Consider the following 20275-nt stretch of genomic DNA (forward strand, 5'->3'; position numbering starts at 1 on the left):
GGGCTGGCGACTTAGCATGTCTCAGCTGGCCTCCACGGTTACCGGATTTGACACCCGCTGACTTCTTCCAGTGGGGTTTCGTTAAAGTCAACGTTTATGTACCACCACTCCCACAGAACCTGGAAAAGTTGAAGAACCGGATCCGTACTGCCATAACATCAGTGGCGCAGGACATGCTTGCCCGAATATGGGAGGAATTTGAGTATCGATGTGATATTGTTCGTGTTGCTGATGGAGGACATATTGAACATCTCTAATTTGAACTTGAGAGGTTCGTAAATATGTGTGTAAAATTTCATGTTCGTATGTCTTAAAGTTTAATAAATATATGCATTCGAAATACGTATATTCTTTTTGAAGTTGTGGTACTTGAAATTACTAGCAATACTTCTCTGTAGATGGAGTTTTCTACTTGATAAGATCCTTAGGCGATTTCCACATCGCCTAAAATGGCGGACAAAGTTTTTATTTGCGATTGACAGCTGATAAAGTGTTAGGTAAAGTGGGTCGAAACTTACTTCCTATAAAATTGATCGGCTTACTACGTCGAAGTGATGCGTCACCGTGTTCACTATACACACACACACACACACATAAGTCGAATTGGAAACCTTATTTCTTTTTCTTTTCTTTCTTTCTTTCTTGGATCAAAAAATCCAGTATATTTCAATTAAAAATTTTCTAGTAGGCCTTATGTCTGGAGAACTACATATAGTGTAGCCAAATCCAAACTATCACTTAACTCAGTATAATGTCCTTATACAGTCTAAAAAAAGAAAAAAAAAGAAAAAACTCAATTTAAGGGCCATTCAAAAATTTTGTGGTTCCTGACCCAAAAACTAATTATTGTCCAAGATCACAATCTTTTGATGCATTTTTATGGATCATTCCTAAAATTCTTGACCAATATCGCAATCTTTTGATCATTTCAAAAATTCATGTTCTTGAAATAAATTTAAAAAAAAATAAACATCGAAGAATAGGGATAATATTTGAAAATGAATTTCCTTGTTATGGAGCAGCTACAAAACCTATGGTAGAAGTTCGAACGGGGGGGGGGTAGAATTTTTATTTTTATCGGCATTATAAAGATAATATTAAACCCACCCCCTTAGTTTGTCATCTTTCAACTTCCAAGAGACCAATGATCGCATACTACCACAGATTATTAAAGAGAAGCGTGAATTTTCTTTACAGGCGTTGATTAAATTTTACAAAAATTTCTCTATCTTTCTTTCTGAAGGAATATTGTTCTTATAAAATTTCCTTCCACCGTGGGAAAATTTCCTCAAAACCAGAGTGGGAGCAGTCAACGCTTCGGAACATTGCTGTAACTCAAAGAACACATTATGCCAACCTCCTTGCACCATCCTTTTTTAATCCCATTTCTTTCCTCTCAATCTTGCTTTTATCACTCTCTCTGTTTCATTGCATGGCTCAAAAGTTTTATTTCTCTGAAGTTGTCACGTTCTTGCACATCTTCCTAGTTCAAAATACATAATATCAAATAATCAAAATTACTTTCTTAAAAAAATGGCAGTTGAAACAAAATTATGCAAAATTATATATTTTGGTGTAAAACCAACTACATACAAACACACAGACACACAGATACAGAAGCCCTGACGTAAGGCAAACACCAGCAGCATCCTCTCTGTACTAATACAGAGTTGGGAAGATTAAATTTTCCCTTTATCAGTATTTGTCAGAGCCGAAGAAAAATTTTACTGAAATTATCAAAATGACATTTTTCTACAATATGATTAACGTTTAACGAAAAAACAATGTCCAAACATTAGGCATATAGTACCAACCGCTAGATCGCATGAAGCTGAATATAGTGACACGGGTGAATGTAAAAGCTCATGCAACTTTTCGAGAAAATCACGAAAAACGAATTAGTTTGTAAACCTAAAAATTGATGCTATACGAGAACCACGCTACGTATTAGGATGAAACTGATGCTGAAGTAGACCATCAAGCTCTTCATTATAATACTAGAGAGAGTTCCACGTCAGAAGGGCCCGGACAAAAGGGCGAGGACAGGAAGGCCTGAGTCACAACGTCCCCGCGTCAAAAGGGCCCTTTTGATTCGGGATCTTATGTCCGAAGCTCTTTTGTCGCGGTGCCCTTTTGACTTGGGCCTTTCTTCCTCGCTCTTTTGACGTGACACCACTAGAGAGATGACATTAACGAGATATAGCTAAAACTATCATTGACTTTTAAACTGGCATGGGAAACCCGGGTTTGATTCCTGTCGGAAGCTTATATGGTTCGAATCCCACGTTAAGCTGTAAGTCCACGTCTCATATTACCTTGCTGCTGAATGGGACGCTAAACTCAAATCCAGTCCAATCCAATTGAATCCAACTGTTTAAAAAAATAATTTATGTCTAACTAAAACAATGTCCAAAGTTGATATATATATATATATATATATATATATATATATATATATATATATATATATATATATATATATATATATATATATATATATATATATATATATTAGTCGATAAATGAAATTGAATTGAATAAAATGAGTTAAAATTCTCATGCATAGTTCTCCAGAATACCTAGAACAATTAATTTTTATGCCGCTAAAAACTATTAATCAGGAGTTTTTATTCTGACAGAAAATATTGTGTATTTATTTACGTGTAAAAGATAAAATGTTAATTAATAGACTATATGTACTGTTGATTGTGGTGTCCTAACGGTGACACAATGGTCGTAACAATGGCACAAATAGCCCTAACAGATACGCCCATGCTATTTATATATAATTAACATATTTTATTCTCTTTCTTGTTTGTTTCACTGTTAAACAATCAGATTTGTTCCCAAGAACTTAATTCAAACTCCAAGTAAACAATATTATTGGAAATATATCTTCCCACGGCTTGGAAAAGGATAAATGTATAATAAGACACAATCATACCTTGCTTATGACTTTAGGTAGCCATATTTTTGAGTCAAAGTAATTCAAGTTTAAGAATATACTCAGGGACACACCCACGGGGAGGTCCACCGGGTCCGCCCTTCCCACAACACTTCCTAACTCAACACACATTTGTACATTTTATGAATAAAAACTATAATTGCTTAACAGAGAAGTGATTGATGTAGCATGAAAATGTAGCAATATTCTTTCTCTTATAAAAACAATCTAGTTCTATCATTTTTTCTTAAAATACAGGTGAAAGTATTTTACAATTACTTATCGTCTTTTCGGGTGCAGAATAATACATGTTCAATACTACATAGACGTAATGGCTTGTAGTCGCCCCCCCTCCCCCCCAAAGATTGGACCCTCCAACAAAAATTTCTGTTTACGCGCCTGAATGTACTTAAGGGTATTTTGTGTATTGATTATTCTTCCAAACATTATTATTATTATTATTATTATTATTATTATTATTATTATTATTATTATTATTATTATTATTATTATTATTATTATTGAATATTGCACTGCAAACGTTACTTTAACAAAATATATAAATGCATATTATGTTTGTTGTCTCCTGTAGATTTTTACGACGAACGTAGATAAAAAGAGAGGACAGCGTGTGTTTGTGAATATATATCTTCTCGTCTCCTGCAATTTATACTCTTTATCATATTCTCCTCAAAAGTAAGAAATAGAAAAATGGTCCGGGTTTATTTTGTGAGTGGAAAAGAAACCCATCAACTAATATAGACTGGCAACTTGATTTAGAGGCAAAGAAAACATAATCAGCTGGCGTTCCGCCCTGGCCTCTACTCAGAAGAAACGCATTCGCTTGCTCACTTCACGCCTCACAGAGACTTGCACTGGAGTTTGGGACGGGACGGCGCGTCCCAAGTCTCTGTGGAGCCTTTACATAAATGACAGCAACAAAGTGAGCCGCCAACTTAGATAATGACGTCATCAACTCATCATTTCTAGATCCGCCATGGATTCATCTTTTATTTTTTTCCCCTTTCTTTTTTTCTGACTGCTAAGCACCAGTTTATAACCTGATTGACAGCAGCACCTTGAGACGGAGAGGGGACCAGTGACAGAAGCGAACGGCTGTGAAGCTGCAAAATGCACTTCTGAGGTTATATGCATCACATAGTCTTAGACAAGACGGTGCAAAGCCGTTTCCTGTAAATCCAGATCTGTAGTTTTACCTTCAAAAAGAAGAGACAATTTCACACTATTCAAATGATTCTACGGTGCAGCCAGTATTTGAGTGAACTAGGGTGAGGCTTTTCATTCCACTTACTCTTGTTTGTAGGGATGCGTACGAGACGAGTCGAGACTAGAGATGTGGGTCGGGTAAATACCCAGTGGGTAGGTAAATAAAAAATGGGTATTTACCCGGGTATTTACCCCTTTTGTATTTACCTACCCAAAAAATGGGTATTTTACGAAAGTTCAATTATTATGAAGTTTTAAGAATTGTTAACCATACAGGTGACCTCTTTTTAATATTTTAGGGTCTGTCGAGCGTGTTTTCTCATTCATTCACTATAAATATGCAAAATAATAACCAATTGACCCCGTTCAGGTGCGGTGCGGGTTTGAAGGCAATTTTAACCATGGCGCACCAGCGGTACAATTTTGGACATTATAGGTTATTCTAGGTTAAAGCGATATCTAAAACCTATTTTTTAAAAATAATTTTTCTCGAAGAGCTTCATAGGTAAAGAGATCATAATATTGAATCGAATGTTTTGAAAGGGGAAGATGGTGGGGGTGAGTTGTTACATTTTTCAGACGAAGTCCTCGTGTACACCTATACGTACATCAAAGTTTGATCAACGTCGATCAAGCCAATCTTGGGAAATGATTCACACCACATTGCCGATTTTACGTATTCGCTCACGAACAAATCAGATTGAGAATCAGAATCAGAGTTCAAACTTGAGGGATTAATGTCTCCTCGGGATACCTACATTGCCACCCACTTGCCTCTCAAGATTTATCTGGGGCTATTTTACTATACTTATGCGTCTATGCCCTTTCTTCACCAAGGTGTGAATGGCTTTTAAATTTGGACTAGTTTTACACCAAGACTTAAAAAAAAATTAACAAATCTTAGTATGACTTCAAGCCTTAGATTGTCCAAACATAGAAATCGTACATAAACCCTCTTTGTTGAATCTTTAGGAGACAGCCCCAGTTTTAAATGTAAAGTCTGCAATACGCCATCAATTTTTAAGAACCCTTTCAAGATACTGTGTATTTTTAATTTCAGCAGATGTCTTGAGACTCCTTCAATCCGTTTCACATAAACAACTCAGACTCCCGACACATAAATAAAAGATAAAGGAAAGCTGGATTATGTTCTAAAGCATTACATATCAGAGGCTATAACTAGTTGAATAAAGACAACCAAAATTAACAAACTCTTTCCGAGTAGAACATTATGGACTTCAAGTTAATCATGAAAAAAATTGTGCCCTATGTCTACTAGTTTCGAACTTAAAAGGACAAAATGAAATGAAATCTTTGAGTTTTACGTCCCACGGTTATGCCGGTTAGGCTAAAGGAGATGGTGATGATGAGTAATAAATGAAATGGTGGAATGAAGGAAGTGGGAGGAAACGGAGAATCCCGAGAAAACCCACGCACACGGTGTTTGTCCACCACAAAGTTCACTTTGCGGGGGCTGGGATCGAACCCGGGACCCCTAGCACCAGAGGTGAATGCTCTACCACTGAGCCACCGCGGCCCCCAACTCTATACAATTTAGAGTAGTTTAATCATGAAAGGAGAAAATGAGTTCGATATATTTGATATAGTCGCATTTATGATATGAAAATATGCTGAAATAAAAAACATTACATCAATTTCCACCAAATGTACAGGTTTTCCTTAACTTTTATGGCTTCTTAGGTTCAACGTTACTATTTAGGATTTTTGATAGAATCTTAATATAGACGTTTCTTAAAACAAATAGCGACGTATGGAACGTTAATGAAGTCTTTAAACAAATAACGACGTATGGAACGTTAATGAAGTCTTACGGGAAGTATCTTACAGGAAATGTTGAAAGAAAGCCTTGCCAACGCGATCTCGTTAGTGGGTGTCCCCTGTCACTTGTTGGTCACCCTTTGTGGATTGATTTTTTTTTTAATTCGTCCTTCGTATCGCCTGGTTACGAGTTACTTGGATGCTCAATACAGTGAAATGTAAGGGGAAGTTAAAATGAATTTAGAGGAATTCTCCAAATCTAGATTTACAGTGTGATGGGTGGAGTAACTTGAGAAATGAATCTATCAGTTATTTCGTCATTTCAAAGTCTGAACCTGTTTTTGTTGATTTCAGTTGTCAAAAGATGCACATTACTTGTCTGAAGAGATCATGAATGTTCTGTAAACAATATAACCCTAAAAAAGTTAGTAATCATAGGAGACAACGCGTGAGAGCAGCTTTTATATTAGCAAAACAGAAGTATTTTAATATAGTATCCTTGGGTTGTCTTGCTCATCTCCATTTGCTTTGTTCTGACATCCTCGGATGTCCATCGGATGATATCCTCGGATGTCCCAGTAAAGGCATTACTGGGAAGTGTAACTGATGTTAATACAAACATAGACATCACTTCCGAGCACTATTTACACAAATCTCAAAGGAAAGAAGGGTTACAACTTCGTTAAAGTTGCTTGGAAAACAAGATTGGGAAGCCATTTACACTGCCTCCAAAGTTTCTTGTCAATAAAACTAGGCTTCAGACGCTCGCTGTGAGTGAGGATTTGTCATTAACTTTAGAAATCAAGAAAAGACCTCTTGATAATGTATTCTGGGTTTGTATTGAAAAACTTGCAGCCATTTTGAAACCTATAGTGGATTTGATTAATTGCTTCGAGTAAAATAAGCCTCATATAGACATTATGTATTCAAAATTCCAGAGAATTCATCAAACTCGGACAGAACAGTTACCATCGTCAATCCTTTCAAAAACAGAAGAGCAGTCAATAATGGAAAAATTTAAAGAATGAAGTGAATTCGGCTTGGGTCCAATTCATCTGGTTTCTTATCTCCTCAATTCCACTTCTCAGGGCTGCAAATTGACAGCTGAATAATTGCTTGATGAATACATTTCATTTGTGAAGTTGGAAAACAAATGGGATTGAATTCTGTTTTACTGAGAGCACATTTGACTGATTACAGGGACAAGAAAGGAATATGGGCCAGGAAGCTTTTGTGGGACGGACTGGAACAAATGAGCTCACTACTTTGGTGGAGAGGGTTTCGAGGCATCACTGAATTAGCTGATGTTGCCATTCGAATCCTTAGTGCTCCGGTCACATCTGCTGCCACAGAAAGAACTTTCTCTACATTTACTTGGACCATAGTAAAACAATAAATTGTTTATCATTGGACAGGGCAGAGAAACTAAAATATCTTTCATATAACTGGAAGCTTTTAAATAAGAAAGTACCTGAAGTTTCACGGATGCAACTCTCGGAACCATGGTCTAGAAGGAAGAAGTCACCAGCTGTTGGCATGGAACAGAACAAAATACCAGAGACATTGGAAAAGGATACAGAAGAAATGAGTGACATAGAAGAAAATAAAGAAACAATTGATACTGAAGAAATGTGTGATGATTCCGACTCTGAACTTACGGTTGATGCTGAGTAGAACAGTAAAACTTGTGATCGTTTTATTTATAATGCTCCAAATATGATAGGGGTTAATTGCTGTTCTATATTGAATAATTTGAGGTATAAATATTACCTTCATTTAGTTACTATACAACATAACGATTTTTTTTATCACATTAGTATTTTAAATATGCTATTCCAATAAATACTTTCACAAAGCATTATCGATTGTGTTAAACCATTTAGTGAACACTTCTAAAAATTAGGAATTAGTTACTTAAGTGTTTTACGAAGTGTTATTTCTTATTTTTTGGATCATTTTCTTTCAACGGCATATTTAGTAAATAATTTGATCGAACAATTTATTAAATTCAGTTACTTTGATTATTCTGCAACTTTCGTAATTATATAATTACTTCTACAGAATGGCAAATTAGTAAATGTGTAATTTGTTTAGTTTCTGAATATTTTCTAGGTTATTACTTACTAAAGTCGAGTTAATGTACTTATAACTATATCCACAACTTAGATGTTACAGTATAGTTTCTCAATCAGATTTAATATGTTAATTCAGTAAACCAGGAGTAAAATACAAGAAGTTTATTGCTTTTTTTTTTTCATAATTGACAATTCAGTACATCTCATTGCCTAATAGATAAAATACCAAAAATAACATTATTTTGCGTGAAAAAAGTAACCAGCTGTATTTGGAATATCAGTTCAGTTTTTTTTTAATTATTAAAGAAGTTGTTTTTCATCAGTACTATTCACATTTTTAAGGTAATGTAAACTTAAGATCCTTATAATAGGAAAGTAATTATTATTAATTCATTTTCTGCAATTAATGAATTTGGTAAACCTAAAGAAAAAGTGGTTTTCATTTTAGTTATAGAGATCCCACGGTTACTTAAATAGTTTAGTTAGTGTGCTCATCGGTAATTTGAAAAACTGGAGAAGGTGTTGGAAATAAAAGATGTGCCAGATCGAGAGAAATGAAGAAAGCAATTTCATCAAACGCGAACCTAAGGAATAACTTAAATTTCGTGTTAGTACCAGAAGCTGCTGGCAGACAAAATACTTACTAATAGTGTATGATTAGTTTGATGACAACTGACTTCACTTTCTTTGGTCATCGTCATGTTCTATCATAAATTTTATATTTTCGTGTTGGTTTGTTCACTATCAAACTCTATACCGTGCAACTGATTGGACGCCTCAGGGCACACTAACAAGTAAGGGACCATATGGTTGTCGCGCAAATCAGATGCAGACATACGCCATCTGATTGAGCATGAAAAGATATGGAGAACACAGAAATTTAAGGTGCTAAGAGCCATAGGGAGCGGAGCGAGGAAAGAGGAAACATTGAATGTCGGCAAAATTGAAGAAAGTCAGGAATGACGGGAAAAGTTAATTTCGTGCAAACAGGGAAAGAAATTCAACCAAAAGAACGAAACTAAACATAACAAGGGCATCAAGGAAAAAGAAAGATCATAATCAGGGTTGCCATCCGGACCGCAGTGTTGCCAGCGCTGCATAACATTGATATGGAAGATATAGCACAGTATAGCAATTCATGCACAAGGAAAAATATTAGTAACACAAAAGACAATTGAAAAGACTCTGTACACGTGCGTAAAAGGTTTAACGTAGTCGTGAGTGAATATTACACCCGCGTGAATACAAATGGAGGAAAATAGAGAACAGTACACACCATTTGTAGTTTAATTTCAGTTGACGTGAGGATCAAGAATGAATGCGTGGTCAACACACAAACATTTCTCGCAGTGATCACAGCGGATGAAAGCAAGCTGGTCACACGCGTCTCTGCAGCATTCCTCTGTGAGCCCTTTTTCAAAGCAATATGCGGAAGATGTTTCAAACTGTACAGGATGTTCATTGGAGTAGCCACATTTGAAAAACGCAAAGCGTATTATCTTTTGGAATCGCCTAGAGGAAAACTGGTCTGCCGTGTCGTGACAAAACGCTGTAACTTTGGCGAAGAAGTTTTGCGAAAATGAGCCTTAAAGTTTTCATCTGAAAATGTGATCTGTATCGTGTAGAACCAGTGTAACTAGGCAATAATGGTCAACCAATCAATTTTCACCAAATTTAATCACACAACATGCATTTACGTAACATTACATGTAACCACGTGTTTCCAAAGTCAAGATACACTATTTCTACACGATACAGATCACATTTTCGGATGAAAACTTTAAGGCTCATTTTCGCAAAACTTCTTCGCCAAAGTTACAGCGTTTTGTCACGACACGGCAGTGGTAATGAACAAATGACTGAAGGCGGAGAAAGCTCTCACGTTGCCACACATTAATACTGGAGAACACTAACGTATCTGTGATTAACTTCACCATGTTTTTGAATGGACGAAAGAAGAACACATCATCAGGTTGTATAAGGCTGTACATTTCGGAGGAATCAGCTTTTTGTAGAACTGAACACCGTCAGGAACTGTCATGATGTAAAGAGTGTCAACCTTGTTTAGAGTCCAGGAGTCAACCAAAAGCAAAACACGATCCTTACCGATCCAAAAGCAAAACTGTAGCTCCCGTCCTTTATACGTCATTATCATCCCATGGAAGGCAATATCAAACCACCATGGGTTCATCCAGCCAAGGGACCTTCAGGTCAAAAGCTGCCTTCCGGCAGAACACCGATCATCATCATCATCATGGAATGATGCTCCCAAACACTTTCGTTTCTGTGTTACGATGTGTACCCCCTTCACTTTCATGCCTATATTTGTCCTCCCTCATGTACATTATTCACTCACGACTATCGTTAAACCTTTTTACGCACGTGTACAGAGTCTTTTCAATTGTCTTTTGTGTTACTAATATTTTCCTTGTGAGTGAATTGCTATACTGTGCTATAACTTCCATATCAATGTTATGCAGCGCTGGTAACACTGCGGTCCGGATGGCAACCCTGATTATGATCTTTCTTTGTCCTTGATGCCCTTGTTATGTTTAGCTTCGTTCTTTTGGTTGAATTTCTTTCCCTGTTTGCACGAAATTAACTTTTCCCGTCATTCCTGACTTTCTTCAATTTTGCCGACATTCAATGTTTCCTCTTTCCTCGCTCCGCTCCCTATGGCTCTTAGCACCTTAAATTTCTGTGTTCTCCATATCTTTTCATGCTCAATCAGATGGCGTATGTCTGCATCTGATTTGCGCGACAACCATATGGTCCCTTACTTGTAAGGTAAGAATTTACGGGGTAGAATGGACAATTTTTTCCCGACAAGGATAATAGTAGTAAATTTAGTGCGAGTAGAAAGAAAAATAACGGGGAGTAGCTAGGAAATCAGTACTGTGTTACTTCATTTTTTAATTAATAGAAAAATTGTTTAATGCAATGGTTATTTAGTACTCCTGTTGCAGGTGATACAAATGGCCATTATATTTTTCATTGACAACGATAAAAATTCATTTATTGGTAATTGAAACAAAATACCCACTAAAATACCCATTTGGGGTAAATACCCGGGTATTTACCCAGGGTATTTACCCGCTGAAATAAATACCCAGGTATTTTACATCCCTAGTCGAGACAGGATTTTCCTGACAAAATTCGAGTCGAGACACGGCTATTCCGATAGAGAAATATACATTTTTCGAGTCGAGGCATCACTTTTACAGCACATTTTCGAGACGAGACAGCCACAAATCTTGTCTCGAGCGCATCTCTACTTGTTTGTTTAAAAGTTCAGTTCACATCTAAATTTTTGATACTACAAGATTGTATGGAATAGAAATTAGTTGAATTGACCATAACTTATTTTTTTTATAGGATCAGAAGATCTGAATTCTAATCCAATTCTACACTGAATTTACAATTTTTTATCTACAAGAAGAAATTAGGATTTAGGATTTTAGATTTCTGGGCTCTCGGCATAGATGGCCATTTAGCCCATTACGTATGAGGGATGACGTCCCTCGGCGAGTACACTATCCGGGGAAAGAGGAGGAAGGAAGCGGTCTGAGATCTATGTTAGGTACCACTCCGGCATTTCCTGGTGTGAATGATGAAAATCTCATTGAGGATAGCTGACCTAAAAAAGCTTTTTACACTTTTACGACCGAGTGTCCCCACCGGAAATCGAACCCGAGGCTGCAAGAAAAAATATCTTGTTCGTATATGCATACGAGCATGCATATACTGGTACATATAGACTGTATAAGTATATGCAGACTGAATACTTACATTTCATTGAAAAAAAAAAAAGACTTTTAATTTGGATAAGTTGCGTCTTTGTTATGAGATTTAGGGTAAAGAATATTGTACTGTCAAAAACTGTTTCCCGTGTGTCCAACACCACCTCTCTTCGTCTTTTTTTGAGAACATGTGCACCAAAGATGAAAGAAGTTTGTCAGAAAAGATTAGACAATATCAAATCTTCCTAGTGTTGTGTATGTATAAATAGTTCAGGAATGAACTCAGATGACAGCTTCGAAATATCAAAGCTCCTCCGTGGCTAAGCGGTTAGCGTACGCGCCTGTGGCGTGGGAGACCCGGGTTCGATTCCCGGCGGGAGCTCATGTGGTTCGGATTCCACGTTAATCAGTAGGTCCACGTCTCATATAGCCTCGCTGCTGAACGGGACGTTAAACTCAAAATCAACAAGATCAACTCGAAATATCAACATGGTTGGCTCTTAGTAAAGTGCGAGTATCGGTATTTGAACTCAAAATACCGTTTATCTAACGGTAGTTAGTCTAATAAATAACGAAGCCAGAAAATGAGATATTTAATAGAAATCAACTCGGGCATGTATTCATAAATTGGCTTATACATTAAATAATAGTGGCTTATTAAAACAATAACGTCAAGAACATAACGATAGGGAATTTCCGCTAGAAAAGCAATAGGATTGTAGTACACAATAGATCAACATAACATCAACAACGAGACAGTTCGGCAATTATTTCATGTTGCCGATCCTTTTTACAATCCTTGTGTATGCGCAAGATTTACTTTGACATTAATAAACATATTTATTAATTCTTTACACTACCGTCTTATATTTCATCATTTTCATAAACATTATAATCTAGTATTTCGTTGTTTATTACATCAATAAAGAATACTCAATATGATTACACCGACTGTGCATATTACAAATGATTATGCAGTACCATCCATGTGTGAATTGCGTGTAATTATTAAATTACTTAACCAAAAGATCATTACCAATATGATTGTCTCTTTAGGTATCAACTTCACCGGTTACTATATTATTGTCTCATCAAGTATTAATGTTATATGAAGTCTGTGAACTTTAAATGATCGATAAGCTCCTTTATCTTCTTTTTATAGCTTGGAATAGCTGAGTACACACACTGATATTCGAAGTATCATCTCTTGAATAAGGTAAGAAAATAACAGCATTTACTTGGTTCATTAGGTACTAATCCCAACGATACAAACTGTTGTATACGTATTCATACGGAATGCATATTCCTAGTAGAGGTCTGCACGGGCCCGGCCCGGTACGTGTATTTATAATGTAAGGCCCGACCCGAGTCCGAAATATATTTTAGCATTTAGACCCGAGCCCGGCCCGAGTTCCCGTGATAATCAAATTAGCTCGAAATAAGCCCGTATTACAGAAACTTAATAATTAACGCATAATTGTATTTTGTTTACAGCAATTAAAGGTTTAATTTTGCAATTGTGTTTTAGACGTTCTCCAGAAAGAACGGTGCAATAAATCTCGTTGTACATTATATGTACATAGTTAGACCCAAAAAGGCCCGAGAAATACGGTTGTATATTTAAAAATTTACGGCCCGAGCCCGAAGTGATATATGCTTTGTAGGCCCGAGTCCGACCCGCGCAGACCTCTAATTCCTAGGATCTCGGAAACGAAAATTTACAGACGAATCTCATCCAATAGCTCTTTTTCAAACTTATATTCCATACGGATCAAATTAAAGGGAGAATTTACTTTCAATTCATGTTATGACTATCTCTAAGGGCTTCTCCCGATCGAGATTACAAATTTATAATCTGCACAAAGTATTTGTTTAAAAAAAATGACCTAAAATACGAGCAAATCATCTTATTTTTAAGGCGTTAGGTGGATTTACGGTTTTCAAGTTTGGCAAAGTAATGACAATGCCTTAGCCACACTGGAATATCATTTCTCATGAGATAAGCAGTACTGGGTCCGGTCCAAGGAAAGATGGTTGACCATACTCACCAGATGATGCTGGCATTAGGACGTCTACAGCGTTATGAGAACAATTGGGAAACTACTTAAAAGAAAGACGTAGCGAACTCCGGCCTACAAAGGTAGCATTAATTGTGAAGGAAGCCGATGTTCTGACCACACATAACTAAGAAGGCATGAATATCATAAGCCGGCTGGTAGACCCTATTGGGCTAAGAAACTTTGTGCGACAAAGTAATTTTGATGATTCTCGGTTTCGAGAAAGTTCATTCTGGCACAACACTGGAAAGTTCAATTCCAAAAAAAGATGTAGCTTTTTTCCCTACTGATTTATAGGAAATGATTCAAATCTGCCGTTCTTGGATAAAGAAAGTAGTTTAACTGTATCACAAGTTTCCGAAAACTCTCTGAAAAAATATTTGGGAAGAAAGGGACCTAGTAATTATATGCATTTCATGGAAGCTTAACGATTTTCGTAGAATGGAATAAAATATATTGTTTTAAATATTATTTGGTTGGGTCGCAATATTAACCCTTCAAGTCTGAGAACTATAATAGACAGTCGTTATTTAAATGCCTAGCCACCGAGCACGTACTCATGAGAAGAGTATTTAAAAAATCAGAATTATGCTCTCAGCTACTGCGAATAAAAGCTTTAAATCTTACTAACAAAGCATTATTTAAATACCTCCCAGGAGAGTAGGGAAGTAGAGATACAAGGAATAAACCTCAGACTAAGAAAATATTAATTCAAATTAGGTGCAATTTTGTGAAAGGTTTACGGGAATCTGATGAATGTGAGTTCGAAAACTAAAACAAGAAATTTTTCTCTCTTTCAATTGTTCAATTAATCTTACCTTCTTTCTAGTGATGAGCGACCACTTATAATAGTTTGAAGGAAGTTTAAACTCCCAACATTTCTGTGAGAGATGACTGTTTATTCTATTTTTTGAAATATCGTTTCATCGATAATCAGAGTACCATATAATACCGTATTTTATTTTATGTAAAATTATTTTGGGACATGTTAGGATACCACATGGAATGAAAAGTCCGCTGCCTCAGATACAAATGGCGTGACCATCTCAATGTTTATTGAATAGCACTAAACGTAACTAGTCTCCGTAAACATTCAGTATTTCATAAGATAACATAAATTTCGTTAAGTAGTTGAGTTACAAACATAGTGCGACACTACTTGTGCTGTGTGAGAAAAAATGGATTCCAAAGAATTTCGTGTTTTAATTAAACATTGCTTTCTACTGATTGAAAATATTGCCCAGCCAAGGTATGAATTGATAAATGATATGGCACATTTTTTTCCATTGTATACAGCAGTAAGAAATTGGTATGCTGAAATTAAACGTGGTCGTACATGCACCGATTATGCTGAACGTTCTGGTCGTCGAAATGACAGAGATACTGCAGAAAATATTTAAAAAAAGCATCATATTGTTTTGGATGATAGGAAGATTAAAGTGAGTGAGACGGCTGACACTCTCAAACTATCAACTGAACGCGCGCGCTGTATTTTAAGTATGAAAAAGGTGTCTGTGCGTTGGGTGCCTCACTTTCTAACAATTCATCAAAAGCAGCGTGTTGATGAATTGGAGCGTGCCTTTACGTTACTCCATTGTAATCATATGGAAATTTTACTCGATTCCTGACAAGTAATGAAACCAGAATTCATTATTACACAGCAAAGTGTAATATACAGTCTGCAGAGTGGTTGGAAGCGGGTAAAAGCCGACCGAAGTGCCGAAAGACACAACGTACGGCTGCAAGGTTATGACCAGTATTTTGGATGTACATGGCATAATATTCATCGACTATATAAAGAAAAAAAAAACATTAAGTGGCGAGTATCCAATATTACACTATTGGACAAATTGCACCAGTAGATCAAGAAAAAAATGCTGCATTGGGAGAAAAAATCTCACGGTCCATGTTGACAACACATTGGGATACAAATTGCTTTCTCACCCACCGTATTCTGCAGATCTGGTTTCCAATGACTATTATTTGTTTCCTAACTTGAAAAGGTGGTTCTAAGGGAAGATATTTCACACCAATGAGGTCATGTTAAACTGAAGCCTACTATGCAGAGTTTGATAAATTATTATTTCAAGGGTAACTTAGAGGACCATTGAAAGAAGTGCATAGCACTTGAGAGGATTATATTGTAAATAAAAATGGTATCACATGCAAAAATTGTTTTCTTCATTGGTAGACCGTAGACTTTTCATTCATGTAGTAATGTATCCAACATTTTATTTAAACTTTCAGAAGTCCAATTTGTGACGATTCAGCGTCTTTCGAGAACATAAAAAAAAAAAAAAAAAAAAGTAGTTCAAATGTGTCTAAGGCAACCAATGATGGAATTATCTTCTCGTCTGTAAGAATTTTTCTCCGCTAATTTTCTCCATGGTCATAAATTACGCTACAACAATTCGACTCCATCTTTCGTATTTTCTTGACATCCTTTTCATGTTACCTTCTCACAAAATTTAGCAACTGTCGTAGTAACTGTTCTTAAAAGTCATCATAAACCTATTGACATTGTATAGGTTTTTTTAATATTTTCACTTTGTCCTAGCAAGGGTCATTTGTACACATGGCCATCATCTGATTGTACTAAGTATGTCTTTGTACTGTGCAACGTCTGGTTTTAAACAGAATTCAAAGAAGATGAATTCTTTCATAAAATTAATTTGAATAACAACAGAGACAGGTAGAGTAACAGAGACTATAGAAGATGTTAGGTCAATAGTGTTCCGAAGTTGACCTATCCTATTATGGTGTTTTTGTGAATGTCTTCAACTGGAGTCAGGTTCATTATTCAAAGTCTCTTTTTTGCATTTAATTTCATCTTCTTGAGTGTAAAAATTAATTTAAAGTACAGTACAGCAATTGTTTCCACGTTATATTTAACATGTAAATATTTTATTACTATTTGTAATGAGAACTTGTGTTTTTAAAAAAATCAGGTTTAGTTCCCATAAATTAACTTGGCAATCAAATGTGAAGTAATGAAGCAATGATAGAAAAAGTTTCAATAAACAGAAATTTTAATAATTTTCAGGTTAAAGTCTATGACTCTAGTGACAATCAACAACTAACTGTCTTTAGTATGGTATGAAGGCAATTGCGTCCTTCCTCCCTAAATCCCTTGACACATCCCGCTAAATTGTCTGGACATGTATTAATACAAAATCAAAATGTAAACTTTAAACATTCTTCTCAAAGATTGTAATTTGTAATATTCACCTCGTTCATACGCTCTAATATGGCTCTGATTAATCTTGTTCTAGAATAAACTATAGCTAATTTTTTAGTACAAACTTTTAGCATCAATTGGTTTGTACGCCTCCAATTTCGTTCTGCCCCTAAAATTTCAACGACACGTTTTGAGTCGTGACATCCTTGTTGAAGGCTTATGTATCGTGGTAAAGACTCTTTAAGAATTACAACCTTAACTCTGAAGTATCATACTCACGAAGATATCCAATTTGGCCAGGTTTCAAGTCATCATCATTACGAATATCTAATAATTGGTGAGCGAAGATACAGAATTTTCATTAGATCCTTGTTGGCGTTCACTTTCTTTAATTAATTAGTGAGTAATAAGGTTTAGCTGCACAGGGTGTTCGGGATAAATTTGACGGTTTTATTGCATGTAAATATAAATTTTCGAAAGATATTGACAGCGTTCTCATATATTGCTTCGCTTTAGTTTCAGATACAGCTGTGAAGTCGAACAGAATTCCAATAAACGAGTGAAAACCACCAGAATATTGAGAAAGAGTTAACTGCATAATGATGATTCATGCCGGTCAACCAAATTCTGCAATCAACACACTAATAAGTGTTTCTTGAACACTGTGAAAGCGATACGAAGTGAAATGTAGAAATGCAACGGTGACTCCGCTCCTTGCCCTACTGTTGAGAAGACCCTGAAGTGGTTGCGTTGACAATTTGTACGACTTTACCAGTCCCGACATCTGGCCCCCTCCCATGATTGCAATGCTATGCATTATGTGTGGAGCGTGGTGGACCAACACATCAACCGCACTGCCCGCAACACAAAGACCCAGCTCATCAACAGGATTCGGGCGGCATTTGCAGCTCTCCCTAGGGACACCATAAAGACTGCATACTCCAGATTCTGGAGCCGCCTTGAGATAGTTGTGGCTGCAAAGGGTACTTTTCTTTTCTTTTCTTTTTTATTGATTCTGCTTTCTCTTTCTACCGTACGATTTCCATGAGCTCAATACAATGTTTTGAGGACAATATTCCTTTTTTTTTTCTTTCTTCATCACCCAAAAGAGTTAAATTTATCCCGAACACCCTATACATACCGTCTTATATCCCAAGTATGCGAGGTTTTAACGTCATCAATATTTTTTGAGGTTCATCTCGAAAAATCAGTTAACCTCAAAACATATTTTAGTTTTTAACCTTAATCAAAATTCTAACCTCAGTAGAGGTGGATCTAGCTCAGAGTCATGGGAACCTAGGCCCCCTGCTTTTTGAGTGACAAAAAAATTAGCTACTATTTATATAAATTTGAAAATTTATAGTAAACTCGTGATATACCTATCATAATCTGCGTTCTGGTTGCCCCCCCCCCAGTTTTCACCTTTCAGATCCGCCACTGAATCTCAGCACATTTTTCCATGAATTGAAAATAGTTAGCCACCGTAAAAGTCACTGTTTCCTGTCAAGATGGTAACGGATTGACTTTACTCACCAGCTGGGCCAAGGTTATCACTTTTAAGTGTTTATTGCAAAAATACAAGTATAACTAAAAAACTCGCTTTCTTTCAACGAGTTATAATTTGAGGTAACGAACGGACTAATTATTACCAATTTTCTAAAGCCCGCTAGGTGATTCTAATAAATGGATCAAAAATAAATAAGTTGAGAAAATGTATCCACATAAAAATAAAGTGAATTATGCACCGGCTCATGTTTTCTTTATTTCGTGAAAGCATTAATTTGGAACCAAAATTGAAACTTTATACTTTCGTTGTCAGTGAAGATTAAGAATTTGCTTGATTCATTCATTGCGCACGTAAAGATGGAATAATCTATATATATAAAAGAGAACGCACAAAATCCTTTGTCCGCTCATCACGCTAATACGGCTGAACCGATTTCTTTCATTTTTGGGGGGTTGTTAGGATTTGGACCCTAGATGGTTTTTATCATATCACTTTAATTTTCAATTACCAGTGTCTTGAGATAATTGACCAATCAGGTGTCAATACGTACAAAAAATCCTTTGTCCGCTCATCACGCTAATACGGCTGAACCGATTTCTTTCATTTTTGGGGGGTTGTTAGGATGTGGACCCTAGATGGTTTTTATCATATCACTTTAATTTTCAATTAGCAGTGTCTTGAGATAATTGACCATTCAGGTGTCCATACGTACAAATCCTTTGTTATTAGTTCATCATAGGTATAAAAATAAACGTATTTATATGCAACCCGCATGACCCTGTGACTCGGCGGGTTAACATAACTGACAGGCGCTATAAATCACTTGAAAGCGAAAAAGTAAAAATTATCTAAGTAACAAAGTTTATTGCGTTCCGGGATGACCGCAGCGAAGCGGGGCGGGTTGGGGTGACCGCAGCGAAGCGGGGCGGGTTAACATAAATGACAGGCGATATAATGTTAACATTAGTGCAATCTTCTATGGTTTTTATCATATCACTTGAAAGCGAAAAAGTAAAAATTATCTAAGTAACAAAGTTTATTGCGTTCCGGGGTGACCGCAGCGAAGCGGGGTGAACGCTGCTAGTAATAATCTATATCTTAAAATGCTAGGTTTATATGTTTATCTCCAAAGAAAAGTGAGATCTCGAAAACCACAAGTACTAGAAACGTATTGTTTTCACTGGTCGATTCCAAATTTTGTGTGGATTGTCCAGTTCTAATTGAATATTTAAAAAACATGGCCGTTATTTCTTCATTACATTTTTTAAGGTACACTGGAAATGATTTTAAAAGAAAATCATTATATCCTACGAGTTATACATTCAAACACCACATAGTTGTATACAGGGGTTGTATATCTCTCAGGCGTTCGTTTCATGGTCAAATGATAATTAAAAACCAAGGATAACCATTTCTCCAGTCTAAGATGAATCTTTATTGTTTGAAGCATTTTGCCCGATGAACAGCATATAATTAATTGTGTAGAAAAAATATGTAATGTATTTACTTATTACATACTGCATACAAGAAGAAAGAAAACATTAATCATACATGAATTAGAAACTCCAACCGGAAGTAGACTCAAATCTTGCAAACGGTAAGATGTTGAAAAAAAATATCGAAAAAATCTTCCGTTTATGATATCCTGGTTTTAATCAAGACGTCCTTTACTTGTGTCTCTAAAGGGACATGTACAGTTGTGAGAAATGACAATAAGATTCATGCATGTATGTGAATGATACGCTATGTAGAGAGCGTAGGTTCAGCT

At 36.1% G+C, this 20275-nt stretch overlaps 1 protein-coding gene across 1 annotated transcript in view; it reads left to right on the plus strand.

The window, feature by feature from the left end:
- SCAP (SREBP cleavage activating protein) overlaps nucleotides 1-20275 on the plus strand; it is a 441101-nt gene that overhangs the window by 27004 nt on the left and 393822 nt on the right. The window lies entirely within an intron of this gene.

The sequence above is a fragment of the Thermobia domestica genome, chromosome 13 (assembly GCF_964235325.1).
Source record: "Thermobia domestica chromosome 13, izTheDome1.hap1.1, whole genome shotgun sequence".
Taxonomy (NCBI): Eukaryota; Metazoa; Arthropoda; class Insecta; order Zygentoma; family Lepismatidae; genus Thermobia; species Thermobia domestica.